This window comes from Pseudopodoces humilis, chromosome 18, assembly GCF_049639895.1.
Source record: "Pseudopodoces humilis isolate 2021_Gansu_Grassland_sample_001 chromosome 18, ASM4963989v1, whole genome shotgun sequence".
Taxonomy (NCBI): Eukaryota; Metazoa; Chordata; class Aves; order Passeriformes; family Paridae; genus Pseudopodoces; species Pseudopodoces humilis.
Window position 1 is genome coordinate 9,639,107 of NC_142217.1, and position 8,330 is coordinate 9,647,436.

The window sequence follows — 8,330 nt, forward strand, 5'->3', positions numbered from 1 at the left end:
GCAGAAGTGGTTTATGGAGTGTCCATCCCAATCCAAGGGCTCCGTGGTGGCCTCCTCTTCATCCTCTCCCACCAGAGCGGTGGTCTCTGTGCACATCTGTGTGCTTGTGCTTTAACACAGCTGTGATGTGATCTAATTAAATACAAAATAACCCCAGTGCCAATGACTGGGAGCCAGTGGGGCTTAAATTCACCTTTTCAGGTTCTGGAAGTGCCCAGACCCTGATGTGGCTGCTTCTGGGCTTGGTTTGATTGTTTTTCTGGGGATGGGAGAAGTGATATGCTGTGATTAGTAGAAAACTTCTTAATTTGCTGCTTATTGGGTTTTGTGTATTTTTGGTTTCTCCCAAAAAGTCTTGTCCTAGAGAATTCTCCTGTGGCTTGTGAATGCTTTGCTTTGTGAACATTTAATCCAGCGTGGGCTTCAGCAGTAATTAGTAACATGGATATTTATGGAGACATTCTAACCTGCTTTGTTCATGAATATTTCACCATGGTGGAAATTTCACACCCAATAAATCACTAATGAAAATGTCATTTCCCAGCTGCATTTACCTGATGTGCTGTTAATCTTGCTGTACCCATTGGAGGCAGAATTACTGCCAGATTTGCAACACAGAGAGGAATTGATTTTTAATTAGTGACCCCAATAGTGTAGGTTAAAAATTATTTTTTTTAATGGTGATTTAATGGCCCTTTTCATATAATGGCATCAGCTTCATTGCCTGTAGTGATGTTTTCTAGGCTGGCATTCAAGCAGATACTTTGAAGGACATCATAACAACTGTTGGGATTTAAGGGATCAAGGAGAGCAATGGAATGGGGAAGGTGGCTCTGAAAGCAGGGAGTGTCAGAGAAACCCCATGAAACCCAGTACCCTCTGCACAAGCCAAAAGTGTCAGTCTACTTGCATTTGATCTCTTCCCAAAGTGGCCCTGAACTGGGCCATTCAACTCTTGGATGGCATTTAATGTAGGAAATTATTACAAGATAGATTATCATGTTTGTAAAGATCATAAATTATTTTGCCTGACTGATGAGTTGTATCCATTTTCCTAAAGTAATTTATATCATGGCCAACTTTCCTGTGGACATTTCTCTAATTTAAGGGAAAGCAGAGACACAGCACAAAATGTGTGTGGCTTCCCTGAGATTGTCACTGCAGGCTAATTGGCTAAATGAAGAACGTTAATGAAATATTAGAATAGGATGATCACTGTCAAAAATTATCAGGAAAAAGGGTATGAATCATGCCATAGGAGGGAGCTGTAGCATTCTCCTTTCCTGGAAGTCAGGCTCTCTAGCTGTATTTTATTATCCTGCATATTGCAGATGTTCACAAAAAAAAAAGAAAAAAAATTCTTACTCAGTGGTCAGTGTCAGTGAAACTGTCAGCTCATTAGATTCTGTCAAAATCTGGTTTTGCAGAGGTCAGGCCCTGCTTCTGAGCTAGTGGGTGTGTGTGCTCCTGTGGAGGTGCTCCTGGGGTGGCTGTTCCAGGGAGCCTCTGCAGAGAGGCTGTGACTGGGGAATGCCACCACCCCCAGGGATTCCCCCTGGATTCTGAATGCTGGGTGGGTAAGGCTTGTCTTGTGTGCTGATGAAGCTCCTGAAAAGGCCACGTTTCTCATGTGTCTACTGCTGTGACTTTTCCTTCAGGAAGGATAACTCAGGCTGTCTCCAGGCTAAATTTTGAGGTCTCTTTCTCTTGATTGTTGAGCACACAAGTTGAGCAAATATCCAATGTGTCTGAAATAAAGCCTTTTTTTATAACTGTTGCTAAAATATGAATTTAAAAGCTTGAACCACTCAGAGTCCACCAAAATAAAACCCAGTTTTTCCTATTCAGATTGCTGGATTTTGGAGCAAAGCTTAATTCCTGAGTTTAGAGCACTCATTGTCTTTCATGACTAACAACTGTGTCACGTTGGAGACCATGGAGCTGTGACATGACTAAACACTCTTCTCCCAGACTGCAGGCTCTTTTATATTTTATAGAGGCTCATAACTGTGGCTTTATTCCTTGCCTTGAGACAACTCCTCTCTCTGAGGTGCTTTGTCTGAATCAACACTCCAAAAGCAGCTGTCTCTCACATGAGTTGTCCTTGCCTTCAGCAGAAGCACAGGGCACCCTGAGAAGAGAAGGCAAGAGTCTCTTTGAGATAAACCATAGGAGTCACCAGTGATTCCTTGAACTGGGTGGGGGTGTGTGTAAGCTCTCTCAGAGGGAAAGCACCAAGAAAGAAAAGCAGCCTACTCTGTACATCAAATCACGCCACAGGGAGTTGTAGGGTAACATAAAAATGATGCAGTGCCTCTTTGAGGGCTTGTTCATTTGTATTCTGCCTTAATGTGCACTTGCGCTGTGTTTTGGTGTTTGCAAAAGCAGTGTTGATTCAGGACTATGTGCTTTCCAATTCGCCCTGCTCCCAGGCTGGTGGGACAACCCCCCAGCTCCTTCCTGCTTCCCACAGCTTTGAAGGGCAGCCCTGCTGTACCTATGCTTTTAGGCCAGTTTTGTTTTTTTTAACTAAACTATTCTGTGTTGGTGCAGTTTTCCAGCAGATTTGTTCCTCCTGTGCTGATAAGAGAGCTCCAAGCAGCCTGTCCAGGAACTCAGCTGGGCAAACCCTGCAGGGCAAGTGGAGATTGCAGGAATGGATCCCTCAGCTCATATTGTCAAATGCTTTGACAAAATGGCAGATGAAATTCATTGTTGATAAATGTGCAGTGATGCACATGGGAGGAAAAACACACTCGGTGCTGGTCTCTGAATTAGCTATTAACTCCAAGATCTCTTTCCTGAGTGGTTTTATAGGACTATCCATTATAGTGTCAATTCAGCAGCAAAGCAAAACTAAAAAAAACAAAAAACCCAGCTAGAATGTGAGTAATTACTAGGAAAAGACTGGAGAACAAAACAGAAAGCATTGCTGTGCAGCTATATGGATCTGTTGTGTGCCCACATTGTAAATGCTTTATCCAGTTTTGATCTCCTACAGGCCTCCCCCTCCCATTTCAAAAAGGGATGACACAGCTGGGAACAAGCCACTGTCAGGTAAGATGGTCTCATGTAAGATTAGGATCAACTAAAGGGAGGTGTTTCTTCACAGAGCTGTTCTGGGCTGTGAAACGGTGCCATTTATTGTGGAGATGGAAGGAGCAGGTGGATGAGTTCTGAGCAGTGAGGTGCATTCATGGAAGAGGTCTGTGTGTGTTTCCTGTGGCTCTGCAAGGATCTGAGCTGCTGGTCAGTCATGAGGTACAGCAGGGAGCTGTCACTCCCTGGAGGTGACACACCAGGCACTCTGTCCTTGGCACCCAGACACAGGAACCTGCACCTTTCCATGATCCCATACAACCTCTGTCTCTGTTGAGCCAAAATACCTTGCAAGACTCTTGAGCATTGTGGACACAGATTATCAGCAGGAATTCCTAGAAGGAAGTCTCACTAATGTCATTCATCCAGACGTAAGGAGACTGCATAGCCTGACATCTGTCAGATGTGCTCAGAGCTCAGTAGAGGAGCTTATTCTCCAAATATGTCTGCTTTTTAAAAGTTATGAACACAAGGGACTGGGAGCTTAGTGTAATTTGAAGTTTCAGGAAGATGTGGATGGTTCCAAGACAAATATTTGAAAAGACTGTCCCTTTGGAAGCAAGCTGGCCTGCTGCTTCACCTTTCCATGCTGTGAGCTCTCGGCAGTTACTGTGGAGCATTAATTTTTTACTATGAAATGTAGTGTCTCATCTTTCATTAATAAATTTTCTCAGAAGAGGCGATGGCATTTCACTGTCAGGACAAACAAGGAAAGCCTTGTGGAAGCTGAAGATTCTGCATGTTCACCACCAAAGATACTGCAAGGGCAAGTGAGCTCTCAGATCCCTGTAGAGGTGCAGTCAAATTCAAAAATTTGAATTCAAAATTTTCAAAATTTTTTTACTATAAAAGAAAGGTGACAACCTTAGCTCATTTAGGCTTCTCATTGTTGCAGTTTAGTATTTAATGAAAGGGGAACCCCCCCCCATAATGCCTTAGGGAGTTGTTGATAACCTGTGATTGATCCAGACATAAATGGCATGTTCCAAAAGCGTTGTGTGTATTTGAAGCCAAGATTTTATTCTGATCATGGGATTAGCCAAAAAAAAAAAGAAATTAAAGTTGAAATTTATGTTTCAGACTGCATAGTTCATTAAAATGAATCAAAGGAAGAAGAGCCAAGGGAGCTGCAGGAGCCACCAAGGACTGCTCTGTCAGGTCACTGCTGCGGCTCTTATTCAGCTTTGGGCAGTGAAAAAGACCTTCAGAGTTGGAAACTCTGAGTGATAATGGATTTGGGCCACAAATTCTCTTTCTATGCTCTTTTCTGATTTATTGATGACTTTGAGGAGGTGACATAAGCTGAACCCTGAAGCATCAGGCTTTTTCACTTGTTTTCTTCTTGAACAGAAAAGTGGATGGGAGAGCATAGGGAGGGCAAGCAGGATGCAGTTTCTCCCTTCCCACCGAGCAGGGAGCTCGCTGTGGGACTGGAGGTCAGAGAAATCCTTTAAGAGATTGAATGCAAGACAGGAAGGTGGTTTTGCTCAACTGATTTATAGATGTCTAAGCAAGACTCCTATACAGCTCAATCCCTCTGCATACTGCAATACCCCTCTGCCTTCTGAGCATCAGCAGTCGTGCTTTGGCTGAATCCATATGTGAAGCAAAAAACCACAGCTGACTTCGTGCTGGAGAGGGCCAGGAGCATCTTCACAATCTGTCAGGGACTTGCAAGGCTGAGGGCAACAGCAGGAACACCTGTGGGCAAGTGGGTATTTTATAATGCAGGTAATAAATCTGTTACTGACATGTACAGAGGGATTGGCACACTTCAAATTTTATCGTTTCTAGGCTGCTATGTTCCAGCAGCACATAGCCAGAGGGTGAGTTTTTGTTCTGTTTGGTCTGGTTTCACTGCCTTAAAGCAGTCTCCCACAGTCAGAATTTGGTGAAACCCCTGAACTCTGCTGTGCTTTTTGCAGCTTTTTACCACTGACTGGCCCTTCTGCCTCAGTCCCAGGCAGACATGGCATCACCTCTGTCCTGCAGGCAAACAGGAAGGGTCTGTGCTGGATTTTGTAATGCAGGAGTGCAGGTAACCACATAATCTTTGATGAGATAAGGCAGACAAACTGCCCTGAAAAAATCTGGTTTGTTGTAAATCTCTTCCCAGTAGCATCTTATGCATTAATTTTAGTACAATTTAGTGTGGTTACCCATCAGACAATAGAATGATGACTTGCTATAGCTAAAACATGTATTAGAAAAAAAAAAAGTATTTAAATCAGGCAGATGTAGTCTTGAAAGAGAAAGCATTCATTGCTAAAATTGTACTTCACCAATGCATAATTCAGAAAAAGTCACCTGTGCACATGTCCTTCTCCTACTGAGACTGGAATGAAGATTTCCAGACGTGTCTCCTGGGGCCAGCCTGCCCTGCCCAGCCTGGCTGTGACAGAGCAGCACCCCTGTCTTCTCTCTTTCATTGTCTCATGACTGCATGGCTACATTGCTGAAGGGTCTGTAGCTGTGTGGTTTTGTGGCCCTTTGAAGATGTAATTCAGACTGATTTGCAAGTATCCTCATCCTCTCTGTATATTCTACCCTCTGAGTGGGATTTCTTTGCTGATTGTACCTTTTCCCCACTCTTTGTGCATTCTCTGTTTACTTATGATATGTTTTTTTTGTTTTGGAGAGATTATTCCTCCAGGCTTGGACCCCTCCATTTTCTTTCTCCATGACTTTGACAAATCTCTTGGGAAATTCAACTTCCTGAATTCAAGAATTTCCAGGCAGTCACATACCCATGGACCCTGAACACATTGGCCCAGGTGGTTTCTAGGTTCTTTAACACAGCAAAGTTTGTCCTTCAGGTTTGGTTTTGATTATCTTTCCATTTAATTTAAACAGAATCACCTTCTTTCTACTCAATACCAATTTATTGTTCAAAGTCACATCTGTCATGCCCTCATTGCTTACAAGACCGAGTCTGGAATAGCAAAAGCCCTTGGTGCAGTGCCTTAACATCTTGGACTTCATTTCTCTCACATTAATAAAGAAACCCCACGCTTCTCAGGGGGGAAAAAGAAGAAAATAAAGACCAAGATTTACAAACTGGTGGGAAGTTTATAAGGGAGCTTGGAACTGAGAAAAGATAATTTAATTCTGATGCAAGAAATGCCAAGGAATTCACTGAAGTGATACATGGTTGGAAATAGTTGCACTATACTTGTGAAACCTGAGGAAGAGTGTTTAAGAAAAGACTGGATGTGGCACTCAGTGCTGGGGCCTAGTGGGTAAGGTGGTGTTGGGTCATAGGTTGGATTCAATGACCTCAAAGGTCTTTTCTAATCTAGATAATTCTGTGATTCTGTGAAGATCTGGCAGTGGAAGTCACTGTCACGGTTGAGTCTGCCAAGAGAAGGTGGAATCAGTGCCTAAGCGTGGAGCTGCAGAGCCCTGGAGCTGCAGGAGCCCAGCCACTGCAGGCCGCAGCACACACCCTGCTGCTCAAAGGGCTCAGCACCGGGCTGCACTCATCATTAATCACAGACACTGCACAAGTTAATCATTCTAGTAATTGCATTGACAATGTTACTAACTGCTCCTATAGCAGTAGTGTTCAGAGATCATTTTTCTGGATGAAATGTCTGTGAGTGCTGAGGGGAGGCTTGGCTGAGGCTGTGGGTGCTGTGCTGGCAGCAGCAGCTCCACTCCCAGGTGCCTGCCCACGTGTGAGAGCAGCTTCCCACCACGGCTGGCAGGGGCTTGTTGGAGAGATTGTGGCAGAGGCTTTTTTTGAGCCGATGGCAGTTGCTGTATCATCTTCAATATACCTTCCAAATAACTGGAAGATAAAGCATATTCCCTCTCGGTGCACTTCTTTCCTAAAAATACCTACCTGAAATCTGAAACTCCTGAACAATGTGAACAATTCACTTCTTACATCCAGCGATTCTCTCAAGCAGTGAATTTTAAATTAACTGAAAAGAAGGCCTTTCTGGACAGGGTTAGGTGCTTGCTGGAGGGGGCAGCTGAGCTGTTCTGGCATGTTCGGTCACTGCGGGTGACAGGGCCCTCCTGAGTGAGACGAGTCCTGCCTCGCAGAGCCTCCCTGGCTGGGAGTTATAACACACTTGGGTGGCTTCAGACAGGAGCAGGGGTCACACAACCTGGGGCTGTCCTGCTTCTTGTGCAGCCACGTCCCTTCTGATGCTGCTGGCACAGCTGGGGCCCTGCCCTGAGCTTTGCCATGAGTGCCTCTGAAAGCTGAGCCGGGACAAAACTTGCAGCTGGCTTTTGCCCACAGCAGTCAGTGCTGCACCCTCTGCAGAGCCCTAGAGAGCATCTCGTGTTCCTGGGGCCAGTGCACTGCTCTGCTGAGGGCCTGAGCCCAGAGAGAAGCTCAACAACACAGCCTAGCTTTGCTCAGGGAAAGACATGAGCTTAGCATTTTATTTTATTTTATGGTAATGATTCTGAATTCTGATATGAACAGTCTGTGCCTTGCATTTTACATCTTTTACTGAACTTTGCTGTAAAAACTGCCATAAAAATAAATTCAAATACTTTCTTCACTTGGGTTAGCTCAATGTAAGTCTTCCTCTGGGTCATTTACCAGATGAACTTGTGAAAGTGTTGGTAAACAGATGTCGGGGATTATTCAAGAGGTCAGGACACTGACCCACTGAAACTCAGGGTGTGGAGTTTCTTTGGCTCTCAGCATGTCACTGTTAACATGGCCTTTTGGCAAACCCAGGCTGTGCAGGGTGAGAGCCTCTCTGTGCTCTCTGTAACACCTGTGTCTGCTCCCAAACTACTGTTTCTGCCTAGATTTGACTTTCCAGCATCACACTATTTAACACAACTACATAAATGTCATAGTACCTTTTAAATCATAGTCCTCATCCCTAAGTCACTCCCAAAGCCAGTCAAAAACACCTTATCCCCAAGGCTCTGCCTGCAATGGCTGCTGGAGATGTTAATCATTTGGTCTGTGACCCTTTATCAGATTTATCTGGAGTTCAGCTCACTGCTCACATATAACTCCTTGCTTACACTCAGCTCAGTATCCCAGCACTGCTGCTAATGACCCATCAGCTGTTGGCTGGCACAGGGAATCAGCCTTGGTTGCCTCAGTATCCACATCCTAAACAGCCACATCTGATCAGAACAGTGTCCTAAGGCTGCCCAGGATCCTCCTCCACTGCTATTCCAGTCCCACTCTCTGCCTTTTGCATTGCTGCTCATGTGGTATTTACCCCCACTTCGACACAGGTGATTCACTG